General features: G+C 37.0%; 1 long non-coding RNA gene across 3 annotated transcripts in view; it reads left to right on the forward strand.

Annotated features, from left to right (window-relative positions):
* LOC123858951 (uncharacterized) overlaps nt 1-11342 on the forward strand; it is a 95608-nt gene extending 84266 nt beyond the window's left edge. For all 3 annotated transcript variants that reach the window (XR_010410630.1, XR_010410629.1, XR_006794308.3), the window contains one exon: nt 9459-11342. This is a non-coding gene — a long non-coding RNA (uncharacterized LOC123858951). The remainder of the gene's footprint in view (nt 1-9458) is intronic.
* The last annotated feature ends 237 nt before the right edge of the window (nt 11343-11579 follow it).

Here is an 11579-nt window from a genome sequence, read left to right on the forward strand (position 1 = left end):
ATTCAAGAAATTCCTTTCTATTAGTTTGCTAAGAATTTTTATCATGAATCTATGTTAGATTTTGTAAAACACTTTTTCTGCATCTATTGAGATATGCATATAGTTTTTCTCTTTTATTCTGTTAACATAGTAGATTACATTGATTTTTAAAATGCATATTCCTGTAGCAAACCCAACTAACTTGGTTATGATGCCTTATCTTTTCAATATATTTCTAGTTGTGATTTACGTATTTTTTCTTAAGAATTGTTACATCTGGGGCGCCTGGGTGGCTCAGTTGGTTAAGCGACTGCCTTCGGCTCAGGTCATGATCCTGGAGTCCCTGGATCGAGTCCCGCATCCGGCTCCCTGCTCGGCGGGGAGCCTGCTTCTCCCTCTCCCCCTCCCCCTGCTGGTGTTCCCTCTCTCGCTGTGTCTCTCTGTCAAATAAATAAATAAAATCTTTAAAAAAAAAAAAAAAGAATTGTTACATCTGGATTCATGGGGAATATTTGCTTGTCATTTTCTTTTCTTGTAAATTCTTTGGCTTTATAGGTTAATATTGGCTTAGAAACGGAGTTGGGAAATGTTCCCTCATTCTCTATGTTCTGAGTTTGTGTGGTTTGGGATTGGTTTTTTTCCCAAATGTTTGATAAAATTAACCAGAAATCACTGGGACCTGGAGTGGTTTTTTTTGGGGGGGGGAAGGGGTTCTTTATAAAAATTTTATTGAAATTCATGTGGTGAGGTTTTCAATAATATATTAAATATCTTTGATATAGAATTATACTGCTTTTTAAAATTCCTCCTTGTATTGGTTTTTATAAATTGTTTTTTAATAAATTTGTCCCTTTCATGTAAATTGTTAATTTATTGGAACTACAGTGATATTCCCTCTTTTACATCTGATATTAGCAATTTGTATTTTTTTTTCTTTTTTTCTTGACCAAACTTTCTAGGTATTTATCAATTTTATTAATTTTTTCAAAGAGGCAACTTTGGCTTTGGTAATATTCTTTATTTGTGGTTACCATTTTTTAAATTTCTGCTTTAATGATTATTTCCTTTTTTCTATCTTAAATTGAGTTTCCTTTGGTTTTCCTTGTTTCTTAATGTAGAAACTTAAATCACTGATTTAAAACTTTTATTATCTTCTAATATAAGCATTTCAAGCAACAAATTTTGTTCTAAACACTGTTTTAACTACGTAATATGTTTTGTTAGTTTGTGTTTTCATCATTCAGAATAGTTTTTAACATTCTTTGTGATTCCTTTTCTGACCCAGGTGTTATTTAGAAGTATGCTATTTAATTTCCACATATTTGGGATTCTCTTGGATTTCTTATCATTTTCTAATTAGTTTTTCTGGGGGCTGTCAGAAAATACTATGTAAGATTTCAGTCTTTTGAAATTAACTGAGACTTGTTTTATAGCCTAGCATATGGTCTCTTTTGGTGCACGCACCATGTATGTGTATTCTCCATACAGAACATGTGTTCTGTAGTTGTTGGAGGTGGTGGTCTACAAATGTCAATCGGGTTAAGGTGGTTGATAGCGTTGTTAAGATTTTCTGTATCCTTACTAATATTTTTGTTTATTGTTCTATCAATTACTAAGAGGGTGGTGGTAAATCTCCAACTGTCACTATTTGTCTGTTTCTTCTTTTAATTTATATATATTAAAGGTTTATCATTATTAGGTAATCCATACTTAGGATTTTTATGTCTTCTTAATAAATTGATCCTTTTATCATTTTGAAATGTCCTTCCTCATTTCTGGTGTTACTCCTTGTCTTATATAAGTCTACTCTGTCTGGTATTAATATAACCATACCAATTCTTTTTTTTTTTTTTTTTAAGATTTTATTTATTTATTTGACAGAAAGAGACACAGCGAGAGAGGGAACACAAGCAGGGGGAGTGGGAGAGGGAGAAGCAGGCTTCCCGCTGAGCAGGGAGCCCCATGTGGGGCTCGATCCCAGGACCCTGGGATCACAACCCGAGCCGAAGGTAGACGCTTAACGACTGAGCCACCCAGGCACCCCTAACCATACCAATTCTTATGCTCACAGGTTGATGAAGTATTTTTTTCTAGCCTTTATTTTCAACCTGTCTGTGTTTTTAGGCTTAAAGTACATTTTCCACAAATGGTAAATGGTTGAGTCTTGCTTTTTAACCCAGTCTATATATATCTTCCCGTTAATTGGAATGTTTAGTCCACTTACAAATGTAATTATTGATAAGGTTGAATTTAGGTTTTCAATTTTGCTATTTTGTCTTCTATATGTCCCATCCGTTTTTCATTTCCCTGTTCCTCCTTTCCTGTCTTCTTTTGTGTTCATCAGATCATTTTTGATATTTCATTTTCCTTTCTCTGTTGGCTTAGCTATCTCTGCATTTTTTTTTAGTTGTTTGATTACAAGATGCCTCCTTACCTTATTAGAATCTACTTTGAATTAATATAATACAACTTCATGTAAAATATAAGCTCCTTGAAACAGTATAGGACCTTTCACACTCATCTTTGCACTAGTTTGAATCTATATACATTATAAAGCCCACAGAATGGCATTACAATTTCTGCTTTAAACAATCATGTCTTTTAAGAAAATTAAGAGAAGAAAAAAATATATTTTCATTTGCCCACATAATTAACATTTTTAGTTCTCTCAATTTTTTTCTGAGATCCAAATTTTCTTCTGACCACATTTTATTCAAGCTTGAAGAACTTCCTTTGGCATTTCTTGAAGTCTGAATTTGAGTGGTATTTATGCATGGATGAGGGGGCTTCTTTCCTCTGTAGCTCCCTCATCTCTGAGATAACCTCTACAATTTCCAAATACTCTAGCACCTTTGAATTCTGTCAGCTGACATATCTCAAGTCAAGTAGACTTGGGAAATATCCTAACAGAAATGCTGTATAGATTTGGGTCTCACACAAGAGGTCCCATCTCTCAATGGTTTAATCCCTTTCAGGGTCTGCCCGCTTTTATTGCTCTCCAGTGTCTTCAAATAGTTGGTTTTAATATTTTGTGGAGGGGCGCCTGGATGGCTCGGTTAAGCATCTGCCTTCGGCTCAGGTCATGATCTCCGGGTCCTGGAATGGAGCCTGGTCCTAGGATTGAGCTCTGCATTGGGCTCCCTTCTGAGCAGGGAGTCTGCTTCTCCCTCTCCTTCTGAACTTCCCCCTCACTCATCCTCTCTCTCTCTCTCAAATAAATAAAAATATCTTTTAGGAGCGCCTGGGTGGCTCAGTCGTTAGGCGTTTGCCTTCGGCTCAGGTCATGATCCCAGGGTCCTGGGATCGAGTCCCACGTCGGGCTCCCTGCTCCGCGGGAAGCCTGCTTCTCCCTCTCCCACTCCCCCTGCTTGTGTTCCCTCTCTCGCTGTGTCTCTCTCTGTCAAATAAATAAATAAAATCTTTAATATATATATATCTTTTAAAAAAATATATTTTACGGAGAGTTTATAAATGTTATCTGTGGGAAGCCTAGTTTAATACAAGCTACTCTGCCACAAGAGAAACTTACCATTCACTTATTACTCTATAGTAGGGGTTAGCAAACTTTTTTTTTGTAAAAGGCAGGTTAATAAATATTTTAGGCTCTGTAACCCAAGAAACAAAATTGAAGATATTATGTACATATTTATAGAAAGATAAAACAAATTTCCACAAAAAATTTTTAATGAAATTTAGAACATAGTAATAATTGAGTACAATTTTGTCTACTAATGAGAAGAATGGAATTGGGGGGGTAATAACATTTTGCTAGATTGGGGTTCAATATTAGCATTCCCTATTATTACAATTGATTGTAATTTTTCATCTGGTGATGCTACTTCTCTAATAAGATTTTATGGATTTTATCTTTGAAATGTCTTTTTACAGAGATAAATACTGCCAAATACTGTTATTAATCCATTAGCACACAATTTTAATTGAACATATTCATTGCTTAGAAGGCATTTACAGAATTCTATTAGGTTCTTAGTATTTGCCTTTCAACATGCCATTACGTTGCAGATTAATCGCTTCTAATTGAAAGTTAGGGGGCGCCTGGGTGGCTCAGTTGTTAAGCATCTGCCTTCGGCTCAGGTCATGATCCCAGGGTCCTGGGATCGAGCCCCACATCAGGCTCCCTGCTCCGTGGGGAGCCTGCTTCTCCCTCTCCCACTCCCCCTGCTTGTGTTCCCTCTCTCGCTGTGTCTCTGTCAAATAAATAAATAAAATCTTTTTTAAAAAAAAGAAAGTTAGGTAGAAGCTCCTCAATTGCACAGTTAAACTGATTTTGAAATATGAAAATTTCCTTTGGATCTTGCATTGAGCTGCAAAGAATGCTGCTGATTTTAGAACTTGGAAGATATACTCTATGCAAATTTCTGTAGAAGCGGAGATCTTCCTTCTTGTTTCACTTTTTATAACATGGGAAGTATATAAAGCAACTTGACATTATTCATGATTTAAACAACATTGTCTTCAAAATGACTCTTCCACAGTATGTGTCACATAAGAGAACTGTAACTTTGTAATTTTGGTTCAGTTTATTAAGAAACATTATCGGATTTGAAGCAAAAGCTATTCCAAAGCCATTTGGTGTTCAATAATAGTAGATGAGGGTGGTTTTCATTCAGAAAAAAAAAATCAGTCTTAGCCCTAAACTTTAAGAAAATTACAATAAAACTTCACCATTAAGCTCTTGAACTGATTTGTAATTAAGCAAGTCAAGATGTTCAGCTTCTATTTCTGACAAAAATTCATGAAACCCACAATTGTTAAGTCCTTGAAAGTAAGTGAAGTTCACCACTGACATTACTGTTTCAATGACACATGATAGATTCACAGACTTTCTGCAAAGTTGCTGCCGATGAACAATACAATGAACAACCTTACCATTTTACAAACTTAGTAAATCTTTCCAACTAAGCCTTTTTATGCTGCACACATATTTTTATCACCATCAGCCGTAACACATCCTGGTAGATTCCACTTCAGGTTGTACTGCATTAGCATTTTCTCAACTTTTATCTTGCCTATCCTTTCTCAATGCATACTTTTCATAGAAGCTAATTCTTCGGTCACTTCAAACTTGGCCTAGCTCCTCAAATAACCAGTCATTAAGGAGTATGAGTAACATCTGTCAACTCATCAAGAGCCAAAGGAAACAATTCAAAATCATTTGCCTTGTTTTTAAATTGGTTATTGACCTTGCTCTCCCAGTCCTCAACTCCACAAGCAACTGCTCTCACAGAAAGGCTAATAGTCTTAAACATGTTCTTTTTTGTATGTACATATTTCTTCAATGCTGGAATCAAGCACAATTTAATTAACTTGTATTGGTAGATGGCTTTCTGCTTGAATAACAAATCACTTGGAAAGTTACTTTGATTGCAGCCTCATTTTCACTTTTTTTTTTTGTGCAGAAATTTTGCTGTGATGAGATATTCTGTTTTAAATTAAAATTATCTGGTTGTTTTTTCTGTTACTTTCCTACAGGTTGAAATGCTGAGAGGAGGGTTTAGCCTGGTGACATCAATGTATATTCTTTCAGCACAGCTACTGTGCGGTCCCACATTAAATGCAGTGCTTTGCCACATAGTAACATAATAATCCACACTCCACTCTGCTTTCAAACATACTCTTTGAAACCTACTTTTCTTTTCTTGTTTTGACATGATAGGTATGCATGGGTAATAAACCTAAGTGGTTTGGTATAGTGATGTATGTGGTACTCAAAAAGGTACAGTTAAAATTGCATCCCTGTGATTTATTGTACATGAAGCAGCAGAGAGAAGCAGTGAGAATGTCACGTACATTCTGTGTTTCGAGTACTCAGCTCTGCAGCTGTGGCGCGAATGCAACCATGTACAATATGCAAACAAACGAGTGTGTCTGTGTTCCAGTAAGACTTTATTTGTGAATACGGAAATTTGAATCTCACATAGTTTTTATGTGTCGCAAACTATTCTTCCTCTGATTGTTTTTCAAACACTTCAAAGTGTTGTAAAAATCAGTTTTAGTTCACCGGCCAGTGGCACTATTTGACCTGTGGGTCCTATTTTGCCAACCCCTGCTCTATAGTAATTCTGAATCATTTACAGTCTTCCTTATCCCTTTCGCCATCATTCCATGCCTCCATGCCTTTGCACATACTGAATCTTTCCTGCTGGAATGCTCCTCCTCTCTACATCTTCCTGATGTCATTTTCTTTTTTTTTTTTTTAAGATTTTATTTATTCATCTGAGACACAGAGATACACACACACACACACACATCGAGAGAGAGAGAGCATGAGCAGGGAGAGAGGCTGAGGGAGAGGGAGAAGCAGGCTCCCCTCTGAGCCAGGAGCCCAATGTGGGGCTCCATCCCAGGACCCTGGGATCATGACCTGAGCCGAAGGCAGACGCTTAACCATCTGAGCCACCCAGGCACCCCCCGATGTCATTTTCTAAGATACTGATAAATGGTCACCTGCTAGATGTTTTATATGGTTCAATAGCTGTACTTTGCATGATTTTGCTATTGCAGAGCTAAGTCCAGAAAGAATGTATAAAAGAGTGAAAATCTGTTACTTCACTCTTTCCTGAGTCACATAGAAACAGCCTGTTGTTTTGTTTTGCTTTTAAGTGATTAACTAGAAATTGTCCTGAGAGGGAGTGGAGGTTTTCAGGATCAGAGAGAAAGTGCAGAAGAATATGATTTACACCAAAGATTATGATGAGGATTAAAAAAGATGGAGAATGAACATTCTAAGCATAAAGAAGGCTGGTAATAAAACTGGGTTTCTTCTCTCTTTTCTCCTCTGAAAATGTTTGATTTTAATAGCAAACTGGTAAAAACATATGTGCACCACCACACACAAAATTCAGCTTCTGGGCACTAAATCTACATAGATTTTCTTATGCCAGTGTCATCTTTATCTACTAGTTAGATCTCTCTGTGATTCCACTTCTATTTCTGTGAATAATATGTAATTTTCAAAATTATTTAGCTTTATTGAAATGTTTTAAAAACATGTAGAAAGAAAAGAGGAACACTTCCTTTAAGAACCCCCTTGTGTCATAAACCAATTTATGTCACAACCTGTCGCAGGCAGGTTATAAAATAGAGAGGTTAGCAAAGAACCAGTGTTAAAGTTTTTGTTGTGTTGGAAGAAGCTAGTTCTTGGACTGTCAACAGATCTTACGTCTCTCATGCTATAGAATGAAGAACCAGGAAATTAGAAGGACCAAGATTATTATTTTGCCGAGGGTCACTAAAAGGGATCTCATAATATCCATGAGAGGAAGCAGGATTTTTTTGGCCAAAAGTAAAAAAAAGAAAAAAGAAAAAAAGCACCTCACATCCTCAAAAAGGGAACAAGACTGAGTTCTAGCTGAAGTAATAAAGTTAAATTAGGTCAAGTGGTACTTCCCTCCTAAAGCCTTCCCTGATCTCACCTCACCCATCTCCCTGCCAGAACATTACCTCCTCTGTGCCTCCACCATTACCATATACATGGCTTGGGCATACTACTTTCAAAACATGACTACTCTCCTTTGTATTTCCTTTTTTACATTCCTGCCTCCCAGTACTACAACAAGCCACACTAGGTTGGAATCACAGCTCCACCACTTAACTCTTTCATAACTGGAGCCATGTCTTACTTCTAAATCTCTTTGTGTACCCAGCAGCTAGCATAGGTGTAATAAATATCTATGGAAGAGAGAAATAAAGGACTGGGTGGATGGGATGAAAAAATAGGGGAAGACAGCTAACTGGAATCTCTTACGCTGATGGACAAGCCCTCTGTCTTCCACAGCACTTCTTACTATCACATCTGCCACCACACACACCCAGGTTCCAAACAGTGTGTATTGCCAAGTTCTGGCTCCAGAAAGGAAAATTCAAGGTTCAATTATGACAACTGACAATTCATGATAGGTCTAGTGTGTTGTGAGAGAAGGCACTGGTCTAGGTAGAAGGGTGTGTGTGTGTGTGTGTGTGTGTTCATGACATGTTCTCCTATGGTTTAATAAACGAAGAGATATCAGGAACAACAGGGAGGGATAGACTGGAATCATAGTAAAAGAAAGGTGATTACAAATATTGTTAAGCATTGTGCTAAAAAAATCAAATCTCCAGGGCACCTGGGTGGCTCAGTTGGTTAAGTATACGACTCCTGATCTCAGTTCAGGTCTTGATCTCAGGACTGTGCATTCAAGCCCTGTGTTGGGCTCCACAGTGTGGAGCCTACTTTAAAAAAAAAAAAAAATCAGATCTCCAATAAGCCTCCATTTCGATAGATATAGTCACCCAAAATGGTAGTTGGATGGCTAGGTGACCATAGAAATTGTTTTCTCCCTTCTTACTTCGTTTGGAATTTCTTCTTCCTCCCTTTCCTGTTATCTGCAGCTACCTGCACATGGTCAAAATTATTCGCCTCTCCTAAATGCCTAGACAGGCAGATCTATGATGGCAAGATCAAAGTACCAAAGGAAAAGGGAAGTTGGTAGAATAACTTCTTGTGACACCTTCTTTCCCCTTCTACTACCTCTCTGAACTCTACTTTGGTGTCCTAGTCAGTCTCTAGCCTTTATACCTATGCTTCTCAAAATGTGATCCTCATTGGATCGCCTACATCAGGATCACCAGGGAAAGCTTATAAAAAAGGTAGGTCTCTGAGCTATGCTTGTGGAATCAAGCTATGCTTGTGGAATCAAGCTATGCTTGTGGAATCAAGCTATGCTTGTGGAATCAAGCTATGCTTGTGGAAATTTGGGGCCCTGGGGACAGTGAAAGTTTTTTAGTGTCTGGTTGTTTGTATGGTTTCTTAATTATTTTATTTTTTGGGGAAATAGTATATTCATATAATTCTATACTTAAAAAATGTACAAAGGTATATGGTGAAAATTCTTTCTTCTAGTTATGTTTCCTCCCTCCCAGTTTTCCAGTTTCTCCGTTATAGACAACTATAAATTCATTTATTTCATTTATTAACATCTCTTAGAAATCTTTTCATATTAGTACAAAGGAGTCTTTACATTCCTGTTTTACAACTGCCTATTTTCCCACTGAATGGACATACCATAATATATATATGGTTTTTACTATATTTATTTGTACCAAAATCTATCATTTATTTTTTTGTTTGTGTTGTTTATATGTCAGACAGACTTTAAAAATGCTTTTATGAAGTCAAAATGATCCATCTTTTCTCTTATGTTTTCTAGAGTTTGAGTTATATTTAGCAAGATGTTAGGCATTTCATTTTCCTTAGCACTTTCACATATTATGTTATTTTTAAAGTGTTTTGCTGTATAATTCCAGGTGGAAAATTCAACAGGATAAAATAACTACCATCCCATCAAGTGTTTTAAATGTTCAGAGCATGGCTAAGTCAACTTAAGGCTATATAGGAATAGAAGTTCACCTATATTAGTGGTTTTATGATTCCCTCTTTTTTTTTTTTTAACACTTAAATCTTTTCTTCTGTGTTTTAGTAAGCCCTCCAGATGATTATTCTATACATCAAAGTTTGAAAACCACTTCTTCACCAGATCTATCTATCTCCTCATCTCACCTCAGAAAGTTTCATCAAGCCTCGAAGATCCACTTTTATCACCACTGTGGTCTCTGTATTTTCCTGTAAGAAGACCTGGTACAGCATTAAGGAAAGCCCATTTCTTATGGTCTGTCAGCGTCACTTAGGGACGTTGCTTCTCTCAGGAACTGAACTGAGATAACTGAATGTGTTCAAAACATCTTACCACTCATGGTGTTGGTAGGTGTTTTGACTTCTAAGAATTTCATTTCCTCATCTGTAAGACAGGAGACAACATTGCCTATCTCAAGATTGTATTACAAGTTAAACAATACTATGATCTAAAGTACACAGTAGAGTGCTTGACACACAGTGAGCAGTCAGTAAATGGCAGTTGGTATGAACAAGGTAGGCCAGAAGTTGTGAGGCTGTCTTCTGTCCCACACTGTACCAAGGGAGGAGATAAACACAGTTGGAAATAACAGGTGGTAACAGTGGAAAGGAAACAGGCTGGCCAATCCCTAGGGCTCAGAGAAGAAAGGAAAGAGGGCTTTTGAGAGCTGGCGAAAGACCCGGAATGTCCTTAGAGTTTTATATTGGCAAGAGGCCTCAGCCTCCCACAGCTGCTCACCTACCAACTCTTTGGAATTTTAGATTTCAGGCACAAGATGATTTATATGGTTGCTTGAGAGCAGTGAATAAATGAAGGGAAAAAGTGTCCATGAAAAGACCAGTTTAGTAAAACCTTCTGGTTTTTCTTTCTTTGTTGGTGGTACCCTGCCAAGACCTCCATCCAGACTTGGCTCACAGCTACTCTGCTCTGCGACCCACAGCTCACTGGGGAGGTCACAAGCTGGTTATTATCCCATAACCACACCGCTTATCAGGCTTTGCCGTTGTCTTCTTCAGTGTGAATGCTTGGGCTCTTCACTATGCAATGAAAATAAACAGCTATGTAAATGGTCTCCTGGCTACTTGATTCAAACCATAAGGAAAACCTGCATTACAAGCTTCCACTGAAACTTCTAGTAGAATAAGCAACTGATAATTCTACACCAAATGTCTGGCTTTTAGCCAGGACTAACAACTGTTCCCTTTTTGTAAGCCACATTCTGGTGACCATGGAGAGTCAAAATAGACATTTTGATTCTAGAACATTTTTTAAAAGAAGGTGAAATCACAGTGTCATTATGCAAGCTAACTATAGGTTTAGGATGAAGAATAAGTTAGCTTCAAAACTTTAAATTGGTTGACTGTCAATCATTCATTAAAATATTACTGTTTTTCGAATTGTTGGTACTCATTGCTATTAGAGTAGGGTTGCCAGACTTAGCAAATAAAAATAAAGGGTGCCCAGTTAAATTTGAATTTCAGATAAACAAGGGATAATTTTTTAGCAGAAGTATGTCCCATGTAATATTAATTATTTATAATATTTAGTACATGAGACATACTTACACTAAAAAATTATTTGTTTATCTGAAATTCAAATTTCACTAATCTGGCAACTTTAACTTAGATGCATTTTCACTATGATGCCAAGAAACATGAGAAGGGCAGGGTAACATTTTAAAATTCTGATGAGATAGTTGAACTTCTTTGCTAGGTCAAAAGATAATATGACCTTTTCTTTTTGCCACTTGTCCTCTATTAAAATTAATTTTGTATTTTCCACCAAGCTCTAGAGTTAGGGTTTTGTTTTTTGTTTTTTTTTTAATTATATATATATATTTTTTAATATTTTATTTATTTATTTGACAGAGAGAGACACAGCGAGAGAGGGCAGGGGGAGTGGGAGAGGGAGAAGCAGGCTCCCCGCAGAGCAGGGAGCCCGATGCGGGACTCGATCCCAGGACCCCGGGACCATGACCTGAGCCGAAGGCAGTCGCTTAACCAACTGAGCCACCCAGGCGCCCTAGAGTTAGGGTTTTTATGATTCTTTTAAAATATGTGTGAGGGAAAGAATTAATATAAAGTATTGAGTACTTGCTAGATGCCAAGCATTTTTCTAGGCATTTTATTTTATTTTATTTTTTTAAAGATTTTTTTTATTTATTTGAGACAGAGAGAATGAGAGACA

This window comes from Mirounga angustirostris, unplaced genomic scaffold, assembly GCF_029215605.1.
Source record: "Mirounga angustirostris isolate CCGP_5_RB_7025 unplaced genomic scaffold, mMirAng1.0.hap1 SCAF_4, whole genome shotgun sequence".
NCBI lineage: Eukaryota > Metazoa > Chordata > Mammalia > Carnivora > Phocidae > Mirounga > Mirounga angustirostris.